We start from the raw sequence: 26,194 nt of genomic DNA, 5'->3' as shown, positions 1-26,194 counted from the left end.
TAACCTGTGCTTTGCCTATGCAAGGCAACGACAGGTTCACTTTAATGCTGACTCTACCTACTCACTGTCGTTTGCTCCCCCACCGCTCTGTTTGTAGTGTTGTACATATGTCACAGCTGCAATGCTTTGCTTTAGGTCTACAGCAGGAATGAAACCCTCGGTCACATCCAGCAGGCGCTATTCAAGTGAATGAAGCTGCACTCCAACTGCATGCAATAGTGCTTCATTTTGGGGGTTAAAACAAGCTATGAGGAGGAAACATATCACCTCCTGACTACCTGTGAAATGCCTCTGAAAAGTGATCTAAGTGCTGACAGTACAGTAGTCCTTAGGCCTCGTTCACACCATGGTGCAGAGATGTCAGTTTTTCTGCACGTGTTCTGTAAGGGCACAAAAAATAAAAATCTCTGTGTGCCCAGACCACAACATGTGTATTTTTTTTCTGCACAGGAATGTCCAACCGGTATACGCAGTAAAAAAAACAGATGTGACGTCAACATTGGTGTAAATATAGGACACATAACTGATGTGCATGAAAACTGACTGAAACGCACATGAACTGATGTAAACGGATGTCTCTGCTAGTGAAATCTGCACAGTTTTCCCATCGGTTTTCATGCAGGTATGGTGTGAACAAGAGAACCCATCACTAAGACTCCATTCACACTTGCGCAATGACTTTGGAGTGCAGCTTTGATGCAACTTTGGATGGGGGCGACTTGGATGCTACTTTGGCTTTGACCAAAGATAATGGACAACTGTTGCATGTATAGCATTTAGGTGCGACTTTCATGTGACTTTTGAGGGTTTACATTACAGTCTATGGCACTCAAGTTGCATGAATGTCTGATCAAATTAGTGTAGGAACCTTTTTAAAGTTGCTGTGACTTTAAGTTGCACATATTTGAACGGGTGTCATTGAAAAACATGGGGTGCACCTTGTTATGCGACTTTAGTATTGCATAAGTGTGAATGGAGCCTAACGTAAAAGATTGCCTGTGAAAGCACAGAAATTAAGAATTTTAAATGCTTGCTTGCAATGTTTTTCATAAATTATTTTGTACTCACTTGCAATGTGCCTTTGAAGTTATTAGAAAATTTGACTACTCCAGGAAAAGTCAATTGTCTAGCACAGACCCCCTCCCTTCTTACAGATCCGCTTAGATCTGTGCCACCTGCATTCTGCAGGTAACATAGAAACACAGAGAAAGAAGTCCCTGACCCTGGTTCTTAAATCATTCCGCACCGAGCGAACTGTTCAGATATGAATTTTCCTGCCTGGCTCCTTCAATTTTTCAATGATGTTGATGAGAGGTGGCCAACAGGGCCACACCTGGAGCAAATTTTGGCCAGTTCATTAGGAACCGACCAAAATTCACTCTGTGTATGGCCAGCCTGAAGGTTAGCTCCACCTTTTGCACCATGTTATTTGTGCAGCTGTGCATGAATGTAAATGTGAAATATTATTACACAGGATTTATATAGCGCTAGCAGTTTGTGCAGCAAAAAAATGGGTGGAGACGGTACAGTTATGCCCCGTACACACGATCGGACTTTGTTCGGACATTCCGACAACAAAATCCTAGGATTTTTCCGACGGATGTTGGCTCAAACTTGTCTTGCATACACACGGTCACATAAAGTTGTCGTAAAATCCGATCATTCTGAACGCGGTGACGTAAAACACGTACGTCGGGACTATAAACGGGGCAGTAGCCAATAGCTTTCATCTCTTTATTTATTCTGAGCATGCGTGGCACTTTGTCCGTCAGATTTGTGTACACACGATCGGAATTTCCGACAACGGATTTTGTTGTCGGAAAATTTTATAGCCTGCTCTCAAACTTTGTGTGTCGGAAAATCCGATGGAAAATGTGTGATGGAGCCCACACACGGGCGGAATTTTTTACAACAAGGTCCTATCACACATTTTCCGTCGGAAAATCCGACCGTGTGTACAGTGTGCAATTCAATACTGGAGGGATCAGAGGGCAATGCTCTTACAATCTAACAAGTGCAGTGATCACTGCACTCATAGTCCATTAACACTTCCTTCAGCTCTCTAACATAATGGACAAAAAGCTGGAGGAAGAGACTGCAGGAGCCTGACATTGCACTAACAATCCACTGATTGCAGTTGAAATGCATTGCAGGCTGTTTGCAAAAAATAATAAATGCACATTTTTTTAAATTAATTTATTTTTTTGCAGCAAATATATGTGCATTATTATTTTCTTGTAAAAGGTGGACATAGCCTTTAAGACTATTTTTATTTTTTTTAAAAACCTTTCACAACTGCGTATAGGGAATAAAAAATGACATGTGTGAAGATCGCTGTCGGTGAGCACTTTACTTTGTCACAAGCTGAAAGTGTGGGAAAGTATAATGCATACAGAAGAGTGGGCGGGGCTTCAGTACCTCCTCATTAGTGAGCCAAGAATAGAACGTATCTCAGTGCAGGTGAAAATATAATTCTTGGCCACATGACATCAATTTTTCCCACACATTAAAAGCTAATGATTATGGGTTTTCGTGAATGCTGCCGGTGACTAATGACAGCAACCAATTATTCACATGGATGAAACTTTCACTTAACCACTTCAGCCCTGGAAGGATTTGCCCCCTTCTCGACCAAGCCCTTTTTTGCGATACGGCACTGCGTCGCTTTAACTGACAATTGTGCTGTTGTGCGACATTGTATCCAAACAAAAATTTTCCCACAAATAGAGCTTTCTTTTGGTGGTATTTGATCACCTCTATGGTTTTTATTTTTTGCGCTATAAACAAAAAAAATGAAATTTTGGGGAAAAAAAAGCAATATTTTTTACTTTTTTGCTATAATAAATATCCCAAAAAAGTATATAAAAAAACAAATTTCTTCCACAGTTTAGGCCAATATGTATTCTTCTACATATTTTTGGTAAAAAAAAAAAAAATTGCAATAAGCGTATATTGATTGGTTTGCGCAAAGTTATCGCGTCTACAAAATAGGGGATAGATTTATGGCATTTTTATTAATATTTTTTTTTATTAGTAATGGCAGCGATCTGGGATTCTTATCATGACTGCGACCTTGCGGTGGACAGATTGGACACTTTTGACACTATTTTGGGACCATCGGCACTTATACAGCGATCAGTGCTATAAAAATGCACTGATTACTGCGTAAATGTCAATGGCAGGGAAGAGGTTAAACACTAGGGGGCGATCAAGGAGTTAATTGTGTTCCCTCAGCGTGTTCTAACTGTAGGAGGATGGGCTCACTAGAACATGACAGAGATCACTGCTCCTGATCACTGTCGGCAAGTGGTTAAATAGACAGAATGCTGTATGCCAATTCAATAGGTAAAAATGTAAACATATAAAATCTGTATGGGAATTGTGACTTTTTTTTCTTCAATAAACAGTGTATGGAGCAAATACTATTAACCCATAGCAAGAAACCAGGATGTGCTGTACTATGTATAGGCTAGTGCAAAATGTACTTAAAGAGGAACTGCAGTCTGCGCACATAATTTGTAATAAAAATATCTTTGCCATTCTGAAGCTTGACTTCAACCACTTTGCATATTATTTTATATATACTGTGATTCTGTACTTGCCAAATATGCTGCAGAAATCTCCCCCCACTAAGTCTGGTTGCATCCATATTAACTGTGGGCAGCTGAAGTTGCTGCCTGTTCACTTCCTGGATTTACACAGACACACAGAGGCACACCTCCAGCTCTGCAGCTCTCATTGGCCTTCATCCTCCCTCCCTTCCTGGCAAACTCTCAGGAGAGTGAGAGAGATCTGTGCATGATGTCATATGCCCAGGCTAATGACCAGACAAGAAACAAGAAGTGGGCTGTAAGGTATTTACTTGCAGAATTTTTTTTTTTTACTGTCCAAAGTTAAAACAACCAGAGCAGAAGATTTAATAGATGGAAAGTTGAAAAAAATTACTGAAGTTCCACTTTAAAAAAAACGTGTTTTAGTCTTGGATAAAGTAGGGAAAGGTTAAAACCTTTGTCAGTTTATTTTTTGCTGTACCATTGGAGAAATTTCCCTTCACTCACTGTCCCAGAAACACAATGGGAAGTGAGAGTAAATCTCCCAATGTGAGGGGAATCCCCCCTCAAATGGCTGTTCCTGGAACAGGAGCTCCCATTGGGAGATTTTCCCCTACCTCTTGTTCTAAATTTCCCTTTGCTTTCTTTATCCGTGTCAATGGTCACCAGGACAAGTAGGGTTGTGAATTTCCCAACTGGGCCCACAGACAACTCTAAAAACCTAATGGAGAGTTTAACCCTTTCCCTCTCTATCTGTAGGGTAGGCTCATGGGAGTGGCCAGTGTGGTTTCCTATTGTGGCCATGAGGTGTCATCATAGCTAGTTATGAAAGTAAGTATAGGGACCCCTTGGATTAAGTAGGCAGTACTAGAGGTTCCCAGGGTAATAGTGGGGTGTGACTCTAGGAAGTGGGGCTGAGATATAAAGAGTCTTGAAAGGAGTTTGCCAGGGTCATCATAGGAAGTGTCTACAATACAAAGTCACAGGAAAGATGTAGTCTGTGAGGCTGTATCTCTTTAACTTCCTATTTGTGGAGAGAAAGAGGAGGAAGATGCAGGACTAAAAGACACTGGCATCTGGTTACCTTGTTCCAATGTTTGTTTTACCCAGTGCACTATTCTGGACACTACACAGTCAAAGGAATCACTTTTTTTAGGGTCTCTATTCACAGCACCCCGGACACTACTCAGTAAGGGAGACAATCCTTCTCCACACCAGATCCCTTGAAGCAAGCTTGTGGTCAGATCCAGGCTGCTTCTAGGTGCCAGCACTGCAGCTTCTGAAACCCTGCAGCAACCCAGTCTTTTAGCTGCGGGCACCCCCCCCCCCACCACCACCACCACCACCACCACCTGAGGCTGGGAACTCATCTTCCTAGGGAAAGACAATCTCTCCATGGCTTCAGACTATTTATCAGCTGCAAAATTCTCCCTCCCTAAACTCCAGAAGCTTCTTCTACAGGCAGGGGGATGCAATCCAACTCCTAGCTTGTGAAACCCTGAACAGACCAAAGCAAAGAAACAATGCCTGCTCCCTTGAATACAGAAGAAATTAAAAAACAAAGTTTACCTAGAAACCTAATTAGGAGGGTGCTACATTTATATGTATATATGTAATAATCTACATTCAATAATTCATTAAAAGGCTTTCATTGTGTGGACTTTTCCTTTTCCTAACCTCAAGATGGGGTTGTCCTTGTTGGAAAAGAACAACAAACTGTTTGCAGGCTTTCTTGTACATCATCTTTAGAAGAAGCTTCCTTCTGGGATGACAACCATGCAGACCGATTTGATGCAGTTTGCGCCATATGGTCTTAGCACTGACAGTCTGACTCCCCACCCCTTCAACCTATGCAGAAATGCTGGCAGCACTCATACGTCTATTTCCCAAAGACAACATCTGGATATGACGCTGAGCGCGTGCACTCAACTTTTTTGGTCGACCATGGCGAGGCCTGTTCTGAGTGGATCTGTCCTGTTAAACTGCTGTATGGTCTTGGCCACGGTGCTGCAGATCAGTTTCAGGGTCTTAGAAATCTTCCTATAGCCTAGACCATCTTTATGTAGGGCAACAATTATTTTTTTCAGATCCTCAGAGAGTTCTTTGCCATGAGGTGCCATGTTGAACTTTCAGTGACCAGTATGAGAGAGTGAGAGTGATAACACCAAATTTAACACATCTGCTCCCCATTCACACCTGAGACCTTGTAACACTAGCGAGTCACATAACACCAGGAAGGGAAAATGGCTAATTGGGCCCAATTTGGACATTTTCACTTAGGCATGTACTCACTTTTTTTGCCAGTGGTTTAGACATTAATGGCTGTGTGTTGAGTTATTTTTAGGGGACAGCAAATTTACACTGTTATATAAGCTGCACACTCACTACTTTACAATGTAGCAAAGTGTAATTTCTTCAGTGTTGTCATGTGAAACGGTATAATAAAATATTTACAAAAATGTGAGGGGTGTACTCACTTTTGTGAGATACTGTGTATATATATATATATATATATATATATATATATATATATATATATATACAGTATCTCACAAAAGTGAGATATATATATATATATATCAAATACTCTGCCTGCACGCCTCTAACTAAGCTGCCTAATGTCTCTTTATTCATTACACTATATACGGCCACCGTGTAGGCAGCAGCCTTATTTAGTGTGAGGCGTGGACTTAGCCCCCTGAGCCATGATTGGCCAAAGGCACCCTGCCTTATGGCTCTCTCAGCAGAGCACGCGGTGATTGGCCAAAGCATGCATCTCGCCCCATAATGTTCGGTATTCACTGAACGGGCGAACGCCCGATGTTCGACTCGAACTTAAGTTCGTTTTGAACATCCGGCTCATCCCTACTATCAATACACACACTCTAATATCCTGTACGGAACCCCTACGGAGTGTGTCACTATTTTTCAACATGTGATATTAACACACTCAGAATCTGCTACATACCAATGGGAAATGAAAATTTCAGTATGAGTGTAGGACACATGTGCATGGTGTGATGCGTGGTGCAGCTGCAACATTTTTAGACAGCAATGGGGGTTTTTTACGAAAGGCAAGTCCACTTTGCACTGCAAGTGCACTTGAAAGTGCACTAAAAGTGCACTTGGAAGTGTAGTCGCTCTAAATCTAAGGGGTAGCTCTGAAATGAGTGGAAGCTCTGCTGATTTTTTCATCCAATCATATGTAAGCTAAAATGCTGTTTTTTATTTTCCTTGCATGTCACCCTCAGATCTACAGCGACTTTACTTCCAAGTGCACTTTGAGTGCACTTTCAAGTGCATGTGCAATGCAAAGTGGATTTTCCTTTAGTAAATAACCCCCATTGTGTTTTTTAACCAAGCCTAGGTGTCAGAGTTGGTTTTTACCCAGTTTTTTTGTTTTTTGTAATTTTCCATGTGTAATAAAAGCCCTTGCTTAAGCTGCATGGTCCGTATGTTACTCCTTTTTAGGGGGTCTTCAACCCCTTAATGTGTTTTGTTCATTGCCATGTCTAGCAACAAATTCCAAGGAAAACCAGGAACACCAACAATGGAGGAGAATATATAAGCAAAGAAGTGGCCTCATATCTTAAGAGACAAGGAATAGTACACCAGACAACTGCACCATACACGCCAGAACAAAACAGTGTAGCAGAAAGGAAAAATCGCACTCTTATAGAAATGGCCAGATGCATGTTGTCGAATGCCAACCTACCTCACAAGTACTGGGGAGAAGAAGTCATGACTGCAACCTACCTACAGAACAGACTACCCTCAAGAGCTATTAAAAGCCTAGCATAGGGCACATCACAGTGTTTGGATGTAAAGCATATGCCTATATTCCAAGTGAAAAGCAATCCAAGCTGTAGAACAGAGTCATAGAGGGCATTCTAGTATGCCACAGCGAGCAAACTAAGGGTTACAGAATCCTACACCCAAAGACTGAAACACAGATCCCTGAAAGCTGTGAAGTGAATATGCCAAGCAAACCAGGAGAAAAGGTTGACCAAAGCGAACCTGTGCAGGAGTCAGAACAAGAGGTGGAGCTCATGTTGCCTAAATCAAGTTTCCCACCAGATCCTGCTGAACTGCCTGAAGTCAGAAGACCAATTCGGACTACAAAGGGGATGCCACCCCGCAAGCTGTCATACACTGTCAAAACACGTAGCATACTTGAACCAACATCCTGGGAAGACATAGAAAAACTGCCAAAACGTGAAGCCATTAAATGGAGAAAGATAGCAGAAGAAGAATTCCTCTAGTCACTACAGGAAAGTAAAACCTGGACACTCACAGATCTCCCTCCTAACTGCAGAACTATAGGAAGTAAGTGGACTTTCAAAATAGTCAGACACAGAAGGGAATATCCACAAATACAAAGCCAGACTAGTTGCCAAGGGTTACTCTCAGGAATTTGGTGAAGATTACGATGAAACATTCGCTTCCGTCGTAAAACACTCCACCATCAGAGCGCTTGTAATGCCGCGTACACACGATCGGAAATTCCTCCAGCAAAACTCCGATGAGAGCTTCTGGTCTGAAATTCCGACTGTGTGTATGCTCCATTGTACTTTTGCTGGCGGAATTCCTGCCAGCAAAAGATTAAGGGCAGGTTCTCTATATTCCTGTCGGAAAAAGTTCCTATCTGAAATTCTGTTCATCTGTGTGTAATTTCGACGCGCAAAAAACGACGCAAGCTCAGAATCAAGTACGAGACGGAAGCGCTCGGTCTGGTAAAACTAGTGTTCATAATGGAGATAGCACATTTGTCACGCTGCAAATTATTGGATCCTTTAATGCAGCGCATTCTTTTGTTCTTTATAATGCTAGAATAATAAATTTGTTTTGCTGCTGATATTCACACAGAGTTCTGACAAACGTATTTCTTTATTATTTCTCGTGATCTCCTGAATAATCTTTTTTGTTTTTAAAGCCAGATCTCCATAATAATGTTTAGAATTATCTTTTATAGTCATCTTTTTCTTTTTTTTTTTTAATCAAGATCTCCTGTTTTTTTGATTATTTTTACAGTTTTGTCTAGATAGCTCCATCATTTTTTTTGTGTGTGTGTCAAGTTTCCACAACAACATTATTATCTTGTATTTTTAAAGCTCAAGGAGGTTGGTTGGTGTCCCTTGTTAATAAGACACTGTATTTTTGAAATGTACCGGCCTACTCACAAACAAACTGTCCTATTTGAAGAAAAACATATAGGCAAGTATTTTCATATAAAAAATCTCCATTTATTCTGGCTCATAACAAAATAAAGAGGAAGGCAATGCTGGAGAAACTGCTTGAATTTGCGAAGCCTTTGTACCCCAGGGCACACATCAACTCTTTGTAAATAAAAATTGATAGCCTGAGAAGTCCACATAATAGGGAGCACAATCGGGTCCAGGACTCCCAGAGATCAGGAACAGCAGCAGATGACATATATGTCCCCAGGCTGTGGTACTACCACAGCCTGCATCTTCTGTCAGACCAGACTGAACCCAGGCCATCACTTTCATGTCTTCCCTGCAGCCTTCCCTCCACGCTTCCCTGCAGCCTTCCCTGCAGCCTTCTTTGGAGGCTGTGCCTCTGGAGGTGGACTTGTGGCAAGAGGAGGAGGAGGATGGGTGAGCGCACATAAGTGCATGTTATCAGTCATTTGGCTCCTCAACCCCTTATGAAGGGCCTGAAAAGTAATATTCTCACAGATGAGGCATGGCCCTCCTCAATTTGCTGCAATTTTGCAGCTACATAGCAGCCATAGGCCTCTTCAGCATCGGGGGGAGTTTTCAGGGCCACATTAGCCTCCTTAATGAGGCCCAGTGCGGAGGGGATTGGATGAGGCTACTGGGCCTGGCCACCTCCTGGCTGACAATTACCCCCACCTCCTGGCTGACACTTACCCCCACCTCCTCCTGGCTGACACATTCCAGAGCCTCGTCCTGGCTGAGGTCTTCCTGTGTATGAAAAAGGGACATAGTTTTAGTTTTTGTTTCATCAATCACACACAATTTTCAGCTCATGACTGTTGCAAATTGAATGTTAATAAATAGAAAAGACTATCATTCTGAGCCCAGCATTTTTCATTCTTGTCATTTTTTGCCCCTACTGTCTTTTGATATGTAAAACACTTTTTGTTAAATCATTCATTTGTTATCAATAATAACATCTAGTTAACAACAATAATTTTTGGACAATAAATATGTTAAAAAATACTATACCTGGCTCCAGCTGGGCTCCTCAACTGCTTCCAGGATGGAAGGCCCAGGTTGGTCCTCGGAAGCCTCAGCTGGGGTTGAGGGAAGGGTGGATGGAAGGGTTGCCGTAAGTGTAGAAAGTGATACCCTGGTTTCAACCTGGTGTTCCAGAAACTGCATCCTGTTGTAGTACCACAGACTGGGTACATACACATCCTTCGCTTCTGCTCCTGATTTCATGGAAGCCTGGACCTTATTAAGCTCCTTACTATACGTGCTTCTCAAGCTACCAATTTTCTTATCCACAAACTCGACGTCTGCGTCGGGGACCTGCGTCTTCACAAATTGCAGCAATTTCTTCAGTGATGCCTTCCTAGCTGGTTTATTTCGATATAAGGGGTTTTTAACCTCCCACAAATTTCTCATTTCCCTGTATCTGTCTATGAACTGCCCCATGAATTCAGGGTCTTTGAATTGTTTCATATTTGCTGCAAGACAAAACACAAGACAAAAACACTAACATCAGGCTAAACTCTCCTAATCTTATCCCAATATAGGCCTCAATCTCGAATCACTATAGGCCACTGATGTCTCAAGTTAAAATGTTACCTTCATTAGAATGTTCGGTGCTTCCGGTCCTCATTCCTCCGCACTCAGAACGTAGGTACGACACATGCGTGTTAGCTTTATATACACTGCGCATTCCTCTCCCATTGCGCCCCTTCTCTTTCGTCGCAGTGGGAGAGGAACATGGCAGAGACACAGCAAGTGCGTAATAGCAGTAACGAGGAGGAAAGCCCGGAGCCAGAAACGTCACGATCCCACAGGAGATTTAAGGCCTCAAATATGGCATTTGTAGAGATGGTGAAGATGGACCTCACCTAAACCCAAATGTGAGAAAGGCCAAGATCATGTCTAAAGTAGTGAGAAGTCTGCACAGGAATTTTGGGGTACGACAATCCAAGGAACAATTGAGGAAAGGCTGGTCAGACCTGAAATTGAGGGAGCAGGATCAGTACAGAAGGATCAAGAAACTGCTTCTAAAAAGTAAGTATTTGTCGTGTGTCCCTATTATTATTATTATTATTATTATTATTACTTGCATGCTGCTCCCATGTGCTTTTCTTTACTGTTGCACAGTTTTAAATGGCTACTTTCTTGTTCGTGGGCACGGTAATCGGTCGCAGTAAACATTGTTCGTTTGCCAATTAAATACGATGTTTTTGGCAGATACAGGGTTAACTACATTTGGTCATGCTAATTTGTATTAAAAGAAGTTTAGGGAATTGTTGTCTAGATGTGTTTGAAACTAGAATGAATTGCAAACTTGATTCAGTGTAATGTAAGGAGACTACACTCAGCAGCTGTTTACACATCTGGACTCAGGAGCACTAGTGTGGTACACCAGAACAAACTTTTTAGGGTATCCCACACAGGTACTCCAGTGGATACTTGGGGTGTCTCCATGTGTGAAACTTGTCCAAAAAAGGTAAGTATTCCAGCTTTGGTAAGGGAAGAAAATCATGTCTTCAGCTAGGAGCTCTGCCAAAACCCCACTTCCAAGCAATGTTTCATATTCCTATTTCTGGTCTCAAATATCTGTGTGCTAAGTATACCTTTTGTTTCATCCGCATAGGGGAAAAAAAGACCCGGGACATCTGAGGACACCAGGAACCCCCCACCTCCTAAAGAAGGAGAACAGAGGACACCACAACCTCAGGATGTGGAGGAAGGGGAGCTGGAAGAAGTGGTTGAAATTGTCAACACAATAGGTCAGTGTCTGACACCACAGATTCAGTTAATAGAGGTATGCCTGCATATTTATAATACATGGTGTGTATTTTTTCTTTTAGGTGATGTGCATGTTGTGGAAGAACAAGCTCCTCATTTCACTAGTGCAACTGCACAAATACTAATCCAGGAGATAATAATGTGTACTCGGGATTTAGACATTATAAAGCAAAAAACCAATGAGGTTGAACAAAAACTGAAGAACATGATTGATGTATTATGGAGAATCTAAATAACAACAAAATGCCACCATTTTAGATTTTTTTGGACCAATTTTGAAAAATTTTGGTCGCATTTTAAAAGCAAAATTTTGAAGATGCACACAGTGTGTCAACATGTGCTATCTGCCACCAGGGGATATCAATGTACGCGTTTTGTGGGTGCAACCCCTTCCTCACAACTCAAGTAGGTGAGAGGAAGTGGTTGCACCCCCAAAAGACGTCCATTGATCCCCCATGATGGGAGATAGCACATGTTGACATTAGGCATGGGATCAGGAGGGAAATCCCCAGTTTGACTCCCAATTTGTGTGCATCTTCAAAATTTGGCTTTTACAGGGGTGACATCACCCTATCTGATGAAGGCAAGATCAACACATTTTTGACACTATAATGTCTGTTATTGCCTTCAATTTTTCAATGTTGAACTTTGTAAGTTCCTGAGTTGTGTATGTTATGTTTTGAAAAATGCCTGTTTATGTACTAAAAAAATTTTTAAGGTAAAATTTTATAAAACCAAAATGTTGTTTTTTTACCCAAAAATGTTTTATAACGCACATGTGCATGTGTACGGAGTAAAAGGTTTTATACTCAACAATGTGTGGGCTTCTTCTTTCAATGCTCAATACCAGTTTTTGTATTAAGTTGGTGTTTACAGTGACAATGGGTGTTATTTAATAATGGAAAAAACACTTGGCACTACAAGTTCACTAGGAGAACCTAGGAGACAGCTAAAAGAAACACAAGCAGTAAATCAAAATCAAGATTTTATCAGATAAAAATTTTTTTTCAAATAGAAAATATTTACAAATTTGCTGGCATAGCAATGGCCCCCCTACCCGTAAAATAATCAACATATTTTTGCTGCATTTCACGGGCACTTTGGGGGGGCAAGCCAGAACGGCCAGCTTCCAGGGCCGTCAGTGTATTTTCAGGCAGTCCGGCCTCAGGCCCAACTGAGGCAACATAATTAGGAGCATTTCTCTTTAAAAAGTTGTGAATTATGCAGCATGCTAGAACTATGTGGTTCAGTTTGTACTCTGCCATATCAATTGCCGTAAGAAATAGGCAGAACTGGCTGGCCATTATCCCAAAGGCATTCTCCACGACTCTTTTGGCTCTAGCCAGCCGGTAATTAAAAACCCTTTTCTCCGGGGTGAGGGTCCTCTGGGGGAATGGCCTCATCAGGTGATCACCCAGACCAAATGCTTCATCAGCGATAAAAACAAATGGGAGTCCTTCAACGTTCTCTTCCGCAGGTGGCAATCCCAAGTCACCACTCTGGAGACGTGGGTAGAACTTGGTCTGGGCAAAGACTCCACCATCTGGCATCCGGCTATTCTTCCCCATGTCCACATATAAAAATTCATATGTCGCCGACACCACCGCCATCAACACAATACTATTGAAACCCTTATAATTAAAATAGTATGACCCCGAGTGGGGTGGTGGTACAATGTGGACATGTTTCCCATCGATTGCCCCTCCGCAGTCAGGAAAGTCCCACCGCTGGGCAAACTGGGAGGCCACAGTCTGCCATTCCTGTGGCGTTGAAGGAAACTGTGGAGTCAAAAAATTTAAAAAAATATTAGTACTTTTGCACATAACATTGCAAGCAGATTAGACACAAACACTCTTGGCCAACATCAGTATAACATTTATTTTAAGGAGTATTTAAAGACAAAAATATAAGGTCCACTTATCAGATTCCTCACTCCCTCTGATGGCCCATTGGAAAAATTTTAGGGGGGGAGGGATATAAATGAGTTATAAATTATGGGGTACTTTGTCACAGTAAGTGGGCTTAGCACCATATAGCAATATGGTGTGACCAAATCCCCATATTTTTTGATAATGTTTTTTGAAACAGTTTAGGTGTTTTTAAACTAGCCTTGCTGGAGGTAAATGTCTTTTTTTCATGTGTGCGCTGTAGTATTTTCTTCTATAAATGAGTTTGGGACCCCAAAAAAAAGCCTCTGGCACTCTGCCTGAATATAAGGACAACAATAACATTTGGACACATTTTAGGGGGTGTTTAGGGTAAAGCACTACAATGGAGCTGACAAAATACATTGTTAAGTGACTAGGTTAGGTGTGTATGGGCCCAGGATAGCATGCTGGGGAGGTTAGTGAAGGCAAATATGCATGTAGGCCAAAAAAGGAGCATTAATAGCTTACAGCATGCATGGGCACAAAGGGGACATTCACAGCATATTACAATCATGGTAATTAGGGAATGATGAAAGAAATACAAAACATTAGCATAAATTAAATACATTGAATGTGATGTTAAAGGAGAAAACTTACCCTAATATAGTCCTTCTGCAGGACCTGAATGATGGCAGAACAGGTCTCTGGAATAATGATCCCCAGAGCCCGGGGGGAGATGCCTGTAGAGAACTTGAGGTCCTGTAGACTTCTCCCTGTCGCGAAGTAGCGCAACGTGGCGACTAGCCTCTACTCGGGAGTGATGGCTTGCCGCATGCAGGTGTCCTGCTTCGTAATATAAGGGGACAGCAAAGCCAACAGATGGTGAAAAACGGGGTCCATCATCCGGACAAAATTCCTGAAATCATCAGGGTTATTCTCCTGGATCTCCCACAACAAAGGCATATGACAGAATTTGTCACGCTGGAGTAACCGATTCTTCGTCCAAGAACTCCTCCCCACCCTGTTCATGGACTGGGCTTGGGTCAAAGCAAGAACCCCAATACCAAGCCCTCGCACAGCACGAACTCTACGACGAGTACGTAACCGCAACATGGTTTCAAAATGGTCGGCTGGTCAGAATGAACTAACAGAACGCACTCAAGAACAGAAAGGCCTGTGAAGAGTGAGCTGAAAATCAGAAACGAGTGGACAAGAACGCACTGAGAAACAGATACAAACTGACTACACGCACTGAAATCCAGACACAAACCCACAAGCACAAACTGAAGAGCAGTAACGATCTGAAAAGCACGAGGCTGAAAAGCTCGAATCATCTCTCACCAAACTTCTACTAACATGAGATAAACACGAGATTAGCAGTAGAAACCCAAAGGGTGGCACATTGGGTATTGAACTTCCCTTTTATAGTGCCGTCGTACGTGTTGTACGTCACCGCGTTCTTGATGGTCGGAATTTGGTGTGACCGTGTGTATGCAAGACAAGCTTGAGCGGAATTCCGTTTGAAAAAACGTCCAAGGCTTTTCCGACGAAAATTCAGATCGTGTGTACGCGGCATTAGTATTGCAGCCGGAAAGGGCATGCAAGTCAAACACCTAGACATTAAAACTGCTCTACTATATGGAGACATTAAGGAAGATCTCTACATGGAACAACCACCACGGTTTGAGCAAGGAGACAACCTTGTGTGTGAACTTCAGAAGAGCATCTACGGTCTTAGACCCCTTTTACACTGCATAGTGCCTAAAAAAACGGCTCCATTCACCCTCGGGCTTTCACACTGGAGCGATGCGCTGGCAGGGCACCAGAAAAAGTCCTGCCAGCAGATTCTTTGGAGCGGTGAAGGAGCGGCGAACTCACCGCTCCTCCACTGCTCCTCCCCATTGAAATCAGTGGGGCAGTGCTGCGATACCGCCGGCAAAACGCAGCTCCGGGGGTGTTTTGTGGGCGTATTTAACCCCTTTTCGGCCACTAGCAGCCGATAAAACGACGGTAAAGCGGCGTTAAAAATAGCGCCGCTTTACCGCTGATGCCCTAGGCGGCACAGTGTGAAAGGGCTCTTAAGCAATCTGCAAGGATGTGGAATGAGAAAATGAACAAAATATTACTAGAGAGGGTTTCTCAAAAAGCAAAGCAGACCCCTGTCTCTACTTCAGGAATCAAGAAGACAAATGGATATATATCCTTATCTATGTTGATGAACATCAACACTCGGCACCTGTCACTAAGAGGTAATTCCATGTGCCACTGTCTGCTTATACTCCATTACTTCACTTTCTCTACTTCATATTCATATTCATCTCCTATGCACATCATCTTACAGGTGTATTTATGTTCACGATCCTCTAAATGTTTCCTGTTCACTTTTTTTTTGGTTTGTTCACATTTTTTGTTGTCACTTTTGCACCTTATACTGTATCTATTTTTATTCCTTTTTTTGCCTTTTTTATCCAGTAGGTGTATCTCTAACTACGCCTTATCTTGCATTTTGATTTTATTTTCTTTCACTTTCTCTTCTTTATGTATCTCAACTTCCTTTGTGCTGGACAGTGCTGCCGGGTTTATTACATGCAATACTTTTCATTTATCTTACAGATTTTACTTGCCATTACTGGCATAATACTCATTATACTATACATGTTCACTGGTTGGGGGTTTTTCAGTGTGGGCCTGTTGTTCCGGCGGACTTTTACACCTCAGCTCCCGGGGAGGCTGATATGGCGACTCTTCCATACCAGGATTATTCGAGTTCAATATTCCAATGGGATGTAAGTTTGTGGATTTGACCATCTCTTTTTTATATAAGTTTTTTTACATGTAAAATCTTCCATATCATGGGCCTTCTGATTTAGACCGCCTTTTATTACTTACAGACATTCGGCATCCACTCCTGATGAGTCGGTTTATCGACGAAACGCGTTGAGCTTTTGAGGATGCAACTCCTCCCATTTTCATCAATCCTTTTTTGAATTTAACTGTATAATACTAGGTTTACTCCATCATACTTATGAAATATGTATATGTGTTCCCCTGATATGGTAATCATGTTTCACATCTTGTTTATATGTATGCTATGTATTCCCCAAGATGCTTACATATGCATCGAGTATTTATCTGTCATATACAATGTCACGTAATTTGACATTTATGTATAATAAATTCTTACTTTTACATTGTGTTTTAGCCTGCCTCATTTAAAGTCCCATACTCTTTTATTTTTTTTTTGGATTTAGATTAGGGATGGAGGCGCACTACCCCCCCTCCCCTGTGTGCTTCATTTAAAGTCCCAGTATATGGAGATATACATTTCCCCCTTCTGTCGTAAGTTGATGAAATTATAACTTGTTTTAAACAAGCAGGGGACTACAATCAGATAGTTCACAAGCTGAAAAAAAAAATTTAAATCAAAGAACTTGGGAACATTAGCTACTATCTGGAAATCCAAATAGAGAGAGAAGAAGATGGAAGTTATCTTCTAAACCAATCTCAGAAAATCCCACAAATCTTGTAACAATTCCATATGCAAGATGCAAAGGAAGTGAAAACTCCTATGGAATCAGGCTAAAGAGCAATGAAGCAAAAAACTTGCTACTCAACAATGATACGTATCGCAGAGCAATTGGTAAGCTGCTAAATGTTGCCACTGAACAGTGGGCGCAATAAAGCGCCCGCATCATGGGATTGTGGTTGCCAAAGAAAAAATAATTTATAAAGTTTTAATTTTCAAAAAAAAAAAAAGAGGTCACGAGGCAAGGAGCGGGAAAAACGTTTTCTCCTCAGACTAAGAGGCTATATAAGCCTCTGTGTGACAGACCCGCTCACACTTGCCCTGAGGTGGCTTAAGTTTGAGCTCCCCTGCGCTAACCTGGCTGCCTTGGGCTGTCTCTGGGCATGAAGTCGCTAGCAGGGGCGGACTGACCATTGAGCCACTCGGGCACTGCCCGAGGGCCCTGGGCCACTAGGGGGCCCCATCAGGGTTGCCAGCCTCAGTAAAACCAGGGACAGTATGTATAAATCTGAGTTTTTTTTACATCTGTCTATGTATACTGTGTGTACATGTATGTGTATACTGTGTGATTGTATACTGTGTGTGTGTATACTGTGTGGCTCCATAATCTCTGATTGCCTGGGGGCCCCATAATCTCCTATTGCCCGGGGGCCCCATGAGTTATCAGTCCGCCCCTGGTCGCTAGTAAGAAGAGTCCTGCAGCAGAAGGAGGTGATGAATGGCTCCAGCGGTGTTTAGCTCTCTCAGAAACGGACACTCCTGTGGGTAATGTAGCGGAACAGCGAGCTATGGAGCCGCTCTGTGAATCTCGGCCAGCTGTCTCTGACTCAGCACAGCGCTCACAGGCTCACAGCATTCAGCGGAGCTCTCCCTCAGAACGTTCTTTTTTAGAAACAGCAGCGGTGAGTGAGGATAGAATTACAGCCATAACTGAGCAAGCGGAGTCAGTGCAAGGGGTTAGAAGAAGCAACAGGCGGGGGAAAAGAAGTAGGAGAGTTTTATCCCCTTCTCCAAGCCGTAATAGCCGAGGCAGGGGCAGAATACACATATCATCCACACAATGCAGGGAAACTCAGCCCAGGAATGAAGCAGCTTTGCCTAGTTTAACAGATGTTTCGCCGGACTCTCCACCTGCAAGCCTGGCTTCACCTACAATACAGCAGTCGCCACAGTATGCTGGTAGTCAGTCCAGGCAGATACCTCAGTCTAATGTGGCATCACTTGCATCCAGGCCAGCCAGGCTGGATGCTGTGAGAGCCCCTCTGTCTCTTTCCTCCCTTACAGGTGATTTTAGTCAAGCAGCGCCAGGTATACAGATTCCAGTCAGATGCAGTCATTCTGAAAACAGTCCAGTCGGTCCTGATATTAGTCAAGTAACAGCACCCGGTATACAAATTCCTGTCAGATGCAGTCAGTCTGAACACAGTCATGCTGGTGAGTTTGCTCAAAATGAATTAATTAATCAATTATTAGTGTCATTAAATAAATTTAATGAGAATATAGCTATTAATAATTCCACGTCTGTCTCTACAAACGTATCTCCTTCTCCAGCTAATGTTTGGTCTGGTAACTCTGTAGCTAATATTAATCCTATTCCTATAAATACAAGCATTCCTGTATGCATTCCTAACTCTGTTTCTGAGATATGTTTTAAAGAGGTACTCCCCTGTGAAATGCCTCCGTTAGGTTTTCATTTGCTTTTATCAGTAAAAGAAAAAATATGGAAAGGGGAATTCTTGGATTTATTATCGTTATTACCTATTGCTAAAGATTTCATTATAAAAATGGATAGAAGATCTGAGGATAGTGCTGAAGATAGACGCCGACCTGTTGCTAGATCCTTTTTTAATTGGTTGCAGGCGTTTTGTATATTCTCTGCGATAATGGGTGAGAAGCATCCAGAGAAATGTCCTGGACTTTTTCAGCATTTGGAGCATATTCTAGAGGCATATAAAAGTTTTGGCGGCATGGGATGGTTTAACTATGACGAATCTTTTCGTCAAAAAATTGCAATATACCCTATTAAAATGGGGTAACAAAGATGTTGGGCTGTGGTTAAATTTAATTATTTCTCAGAAACCGGTATATGCAAGACCTCAGCCTCAGTCAAATCTGACCTCAAATGCGTCAGCATCAGTTTATAAGAAAGGAACATGTTACGCATTTAATGAAAATCAATGCAAATGGTTGAATTCATGTCGTTACCGTCATGAATGTTCTTTTTGTTTTGGTAGCCACCCAGTCTCCAGATGCTTTAAAAGAACATCTAGCAATCAAGTCCTCAGGGATCATACAAAAAGCCTGCATGCCTGTGAGGCTAATCGAAATGCATCCATGGTTAATGCTGTACCCCGAGAAAGGAGAAGGAGAAAGCACAATTACTAATTGAAGGTTTTTCTACAGGTTTTAAACTCCCTATTTTCACAGGTCCAGGTTGTCAAGTGTCAAAAAATTTGAAATCAGTCTCCCTCAATAGTGACATAGTTAGGAAAAAATTAATAAAAGAAATTTCAGCCAATAGGATTGCTGGCCCCTTTTCTCTCTCCACCGTTTAATAATTTTAGAGTTTCCCCGTTGGGTTTAGTACCTAAAAAAGAGCCTAACTCTTATCGGCTCATTCATCATCTCTCTTTTCCTACAGGTCAATCCCTAAATGATGAAACTGACCCATTATCTACATCAGTCAAATATGCCACATTTGATGATGCTATTCATATTATTAGAAAATTCGGTCGGGGTGCTTTATTAGCAAAAGCAGACATCCAATCAGCCTTTAGATTATTGCCCATTGCTCCAGAATCTTACAATTCCCTTGGTTTCTGTTTTGAAGGCTATTTCTTTTATGATAAATGCCTTCCAATGGGCTGTTCATTGTCCTGTTTTTATTTCGAAGTTTTTGCTTCTTTTCTTCAGTGGGTACTACAATTTGAATTGGGTCATACAGGGATAATTCATTATCTAGATGACTTCATGTTCATTGGTCCACCAGATTCTTTAGTTTGCGATTTAATCCTCAGGTTATTTTTCCTTTTAGCTAAATATTTCGGTATCCCCCTAGCAATGGAAAAAACTACTTTTCAATCTCCAATTATTGAATTCTTAGGCATTTAAAGTAATACGCAATTATTCCAGTTTGAGCTTCCTGCTCTTAAAATTTACAGGTTACAATCCTTTATTTCCTTCTTCCTGCGCAGAAAAAAGATTTTATTAAAAGAGCTTCAATCATTTCTGGGTCTTCTGGCTTTTGCTACATGCATTATGCCTATGGGTAGAATATTTTCTAGAAGATTATCCTTGGCTATGTCAGGTCTAAAATCCCCATTTTCCCACATTAGGTTGACCTGTGCTCTAAAAGATGATCTACTGGTATGGTCCCAATTTTTGCAGGATTTTAATGGCAGATCTTTTTTACAGGAAGACTTTGTTTTCGCAGCAGATTTAGAGTTATTCACAGACGCTGCTGGTTCTCAAGGTTTTGCTGCTATTTTTCGTTCTCATTGGTGTTCTGGCGTATGGCCCCCACTTTGGATTGTTAACAAGTTTACAAAAAACATAGTTTTGCTGGAACTCTTTCCGGTTCTAGTGGCTTTTGAAATTTGGGGCGATCAGCTCGCTAACAAAAGAATCATTATTAATACAGATAATAGAGGTGTATTATTCGCTTTAAACTGTCTTTCTTCAAAATCTTTACTGGTCATAAAACGTTTGCGTTATTTAGTTCTCTTATGTTTAAAATTAAACATTGGATTTAGGCAAAACATATACCTGGCAATCTTAATGTAATTGCTGATGCCTTGTCTCGATTCCAGATGGCTCGCTTCAGACAGCTATTGCCTCATGCAGATCTGGTTGGGTACCGCTGCCCGAGTCATCTTTGGGATCTAATTTAAACCCAGTAATCCAGGTTATTAAGAATTCGATTGCTCAAAAAACATGGACCAATTATTTGGTTGCATGGGAAAGGTGGTTGAATTTCAATAAGGAATTGGGTTCTCCTGCTTTACCACCTTCTGAGAGTTCGATCTTAGCATTTCTTTGTTCTTTAATTCAATTGGATTTTTCCTTAATCACATTAATAAAATATTAGCAGGAGTTTCTTTTTTCCTGAAGCTGAATAATTTCCCAGCCTGTAACAGTTTCTTTTCTGTTAAACAAGCTTTAAAAGGTTTACGGAAGGTTAAGTTGGCTCCAGATAAGCGAAGGCCAATTACTTTGGACACTTTGTCAAAGCTGTGTTTGGCTACTCCTTTTGTTTGTATCTCGGAATACGAAGCTATTTTATTTCATGCTGCATTCGTTTGATGTTTTTTGTGGCCTTTCGTATATCCGAGATGTTGCCAAATAACAAACACAGTTTAGAAGGTTTGTTTTTATCAGAAGTATCCTTTTCAGACGATAAGGTCTTTGTTTTTATCAGAAAAACAAAAATGGATAGATCAGGCAAAGGCCAGTGGCTCAATCTATTCGCTTTTGGTGACTCCATCCTCTGTCCTTTATTAATTCTCAAAAAATACCTTTCAGCCAGACCAGCTTCAGGTCAGCATTTTTTTGTTCACATAGATTCATCTCCTATGACAAAATTCCAGTTTCAGCAGTCTTAAAACGTTGTTTTACTCATTTGGGCCTACCCCTTTTCAAATTTTCTACTCATTCTTTCAGAACTGGAGCTGCTACAGAAGCTGCTAGATTGGGTTTGAGTGATGGAGTTATTATGAGATTAGGTAGATGGGAGTCTAGTAGATTTAACATTTACATTCGTCCTAACTTGTCTCTTTGATTATAGGTGATAAATCTTGCATTTGGATATTTGGCCATTCATACATTTACTGGGCTCATAAGAGAGCTGCTCAGCGTTGCTATGGTTCCAACTTATCCTTGCCTGCTGATAAGTTTGTTATACTTTGGAAAGGTATTCGTGGTCTACAATGGACTAATTTTTTTCCTTCACATTTCTGAATTATTTCATTCTTGGCCTTATCCATCCATCTATGATAATTTTACACGTTGGAGGTAACGATGTTGGTAGATTAAAAACTTTGGATTTAATGTTTTTAATGAAGCAAGATTTGCATCGTTTAAGATTAATGTTTCCAAATACGTGTGTTGTTTTCTCTGAAATGGTGTTTCGACTGCATTGTTTATATTCTAAAGACAGCAGACCATTGGAAAAGATAAAGCGGAGAATTAATCATTCAATTGAAAAATTTTTACTGTCCATCGGGGGGATCTCCTTCCGTCACGTAGATTTGGAAGGTGGTTTTCCTGGTCTTTACAGACAAGATGGTGTACATCTTTCAGATGTTGGTCTTGACATTTTCAATTTAGGTCTTCAAAATTGCATTGAACAGGCCGCGGTGCTGGGGTAGCCTGGTTTTGTTTTCAAAACCCGGCTGGTGGGGACTTGTTTTTATGAATTTAATTTTTCAGCTCGAGTCCTATGACTGAGCAAGTTAGAATTGGTTTTAATTTGAAAGAATATTTATTTATATTTCATGATTTATTTGAATAAAGTTATTTGTTTAATTCTAATACCAATAAAGGTGCCGCGGCCAATTTTATTCCAACCTGTTGTAGTGTGATTATTTATTGTTATATAGTGCAACCTACAATTCCATGAACAGTGGGCGCAATAAAGCGCCCGCATCATGGGATTGTGGTTGCCAAAGAAAAAATAATTTATAAAGTTTTAATTTTCAAAAAAAAAAAAAAAAAAAGAGGTCACGAGGCAAGGAGGGGGAAAAACGTTTTCTCCTCAGACTAAGAGGCTATATAAGCCTCTGTGTGACAGACCCGCTCACACTTGCCCTAAGGTGGCTTAAGTTTGAGCTCCCCTTCCCTCCCACCCTTGTCGCTGGCACTATTATGTGGTTATGTCACCCTTCAATCAAGGGGGGACTTGTTTTTATGAATTTAATTTTTCAGCTCGAGTCCTATGACTGAGCAAGTTAGAATTGGTTTTAATTTGAAAGAATATTTATTTATATTTCATGATTTATTTGAATAAAGTTATTTGTTTAATTTTAATACCAATAAAGGTGCCACGGCCAATTTTATTCCAACCTGTTGTAGTGTGATTATTTATTGTTATATAGTGCAGCCTACAATTCCATGTGACAAGACCAGACATAGCCGCAGCAGTGGGCATACTATGCAAGAAAGTTTCAGCTCCCTGTCAGTGTGACTGGAACGCAGTAAAAAAGAGTGATGCAATACCTCAAAGGAACAATTCAGATGAAGTTACGGTGACCAGCAACATCCAATCCAAAATTGGTTGGATGTGTGGATTCTGATTGGGCTGGGGACTGCACAGACTGCAAATCCACAAGTGGATTCATCTTCCAGTATGGGGAAGGAGACATAAGTTGGTCTAGTGGAAAGCAAGCAACTGTCGCTCTATCTTCAACTGAAGCAGAGTACATTGCAGCAGCACATGCATTTCAAGAAGCAATATGGATTCATCAACTTTTTGTGGACATTGGGATAGACATGTCAAAACCAATTCCCATTTTTGAAGACAACCAGGGTTGTATAAAGCTTACACAATCAGAAAGGGTCAATCCTAGGACTAAACACATCAACATCAAGTATCACCTACTGAGGGACAATCAAGAGCAAGGTGTTACTGACATTCAATATTGCCAGAGGAGATGACTGCCGATGCACTCACCAAGCCTTTTTTGAAGGAATGTCATAGTTATTTCCAGAAGAAGCTGAATATAATTTGACAAAGCTCATGCTGTTGAGAAGGGGTGTTGGAAAAGAACAATAGCAGGTAATGTAAAGTTGTTAATAAACTGACAATACTGTATACATTATACCTATCTATGCAGCAGGTGGCACTGTGGTATTGTCATGACTCTGCATAATACTTTCATGCCCTGTCTGTCTCTTACTTGGTCTGTGTATCAGCCATAGGGCTTGTACTCTCACACCTGCATGGTTAAATAATTGGTTTCCTGTTTCCCGCTTGTCGTGTGCTCTACGTCTGTCTCTGTTACCGATCTTGGCTTGTTCTTGACTATCCTGGTCTGCTTGTGACCCTGACCTTTGGCGTGTTCTCTGTCTATCCTTGTCTGCTAGTCGCCCTGACCTTTGGCTTATCTCCTTACTATCCCTTGTTGTCCTAGGCTGCTGCTTCCTCCCTATCTTCCTGTAGCCTACTGTGAGCGTGAGCTGGGAGACCCTGGGGGCTGCGACCTGGAGCCAGTTGCAGCACAGTCCATCCTCACCAATAGAGGCTCTGGTGAACACATGCTGGCTCTTAGACTTCACGCCCTGGGGAATCTTATGCTCTAGCTCCCAGTGGGATCCGTGTTGGTGGTCCAGTGGACCTGCCTTCCTGAACCACCCACAGTTCCATCCGCAGCAATCAGCTGTAGGGTCCACTATGTTAGTGGTGCACTCCTAAATCCAATGGTGTGCATCTGTCACCCAGGTGACCTGACAGGTATTATAGTGTATAGTTCCTACATTCTATGATTTAACGGGATGTATTGTCTATCTATGCTCAATGCACTTGTTTGTCTCCATGATGATAAAGACATGTTTTGATATTTCTCCATGACAGTAAAGTATTCTCTGTATCCAAGAGGCTTCCAGCCCATGATTTCAATACTCTAATATTCCTCTGGAAACAGATGTGTTGGGCTGCCTTTGTGGTCCATTGCCATAGGGCCTGAAGTAGGTATGGGATAGACTACATGGGGATGCTAGTTAGGTCAGGTGGGTAGCATCCCAGGGTGTTCTTGCAGAATGTCAGGATCCTGGGAGGGGCTTTGTCTGTAGCACCTTGGTGACTCCATGTGATTAACTGTACCCATGGAGGACATGCAGCCCAGCACAAGACTACCATTACATATCCAAATCTTAAAAAAAAAAAAAAAAAAAAAAAAAAGCCTTTTACACTTTGGCTGCTCTGGGTGCGGTACTATGTACAGTATATCACTCATTTCCTTATCCACTGTTTAAGTAATATCCAAGTCCAAGAAAAAAGAATGAAAGTAAAGTAATAGTGGAGAAAGAAAATAAACCAAAAATAAAATGATCTTCCCTTTGTGTGGGTAGTTTCCATGACAACCATTATCTTTGATATGTCTACTTTCAATCCTCTTTAAAAACTGTCACTGTGAGAAGACTGCAGGGGACGTTTTTACTGACAGCACACCTCGGTCACAGCAGTTCATCCCTGTGAAAAACAGTTTTCCAGACATCTTAAGAAGCTCAAAATATGTCCTCCCCCACATGCACCTTCCCCTGACTTCTCTAACTTCTCTGTCAAGATTGATAGTGCAACTATCAACCGGTCCCTGCATGCCAGGATGCTAGGTGTTATTCTGAACTCTGAACTCTCCTTTCAGCCCCACATCCAATCAATGTCCAAAGCTTTCCACCTCAACCTCTGCAACATCTCCAAAGTACATCTATTCCTAACCAATGGCACCACAAAGCTTCTAATTCACTCCCTGGTTATCTCTCGCCTCAACTACTGCAACTTCCTCCCTCATGAATGCTGCTGCCAGACTCATCCACCTTACAAACCGCTCAGTGTTTATTGGCTGCCACTCACCCAACAAATTAAATTCAAAATACTAACAACAATTTACAAAGCCATCCACAACAGCCCCCAGCTACATCACTAACCTAGTCTCAATATACCAACCAAATTGTTCTCTTCATTCCTCCCAAGACCTCCTGCTCTCTAGCTCCCTTGTCACCTCCTCCCATGTCTGCCTCCAGGACTTCTCCTGAGCCTCTCCCATTCTCTGGAACTCCCTACCCCAAGCTGCCTGACTATCTCCCACTATGTGAACTTTTAACCGAACTCTGAAAACCCTTCTCTTCAGAGAAGCCTATCCTGTCTCCACCTATCAACTGTACCTTTATTTTATCCATCAGCTCATCCCCCCACAGTTATTACATTTTGTACCACTTGACCCTCCCTCTTAGATTGTAAGTGCTAACGAGCAGGGTCCTCTGATTCCTCCTGTATTGAATTGTATGGTAACTGTACTGTCTGCCCTCATGTTGTAAAGCACTGCACAAACTATTGGTGCTATATAAAGCCTATATAATAATAATAAAGTTACAATGATCACCTAAACACACAATAAGGTCACATTCAATAAGAAACTAAAACACTATTGTATAAAAAGTAAATATATAAGTTTTTCTGTGTTATTTTATACATGTGAATATGATGAAGCTAATGTAAAAAAATATCAATGTATATGTAGCACTCCTCCTCTTAGGGTGATGTAGAATGACCCCTAG

Source organism: Aquarana catesbeiana, linkage group LG01 (genome assembly GCF_042186555.1).
Source record: "Aquarana catesbeiana isolate 2022-GZ linkage group LG01, ASM4218655v1, whole genome shotgun sequence".
In the NCBI taxonomy this organism is placed as follows: domain Eukaryota; kingdom Metazoa; phylum Chordata; class Amphibia; order Anura; family Ranidae; genus Aquarana; species Aquarana catesbeiana.
This window is presented reverse-complemented; position numbering follows the sequence as displayed.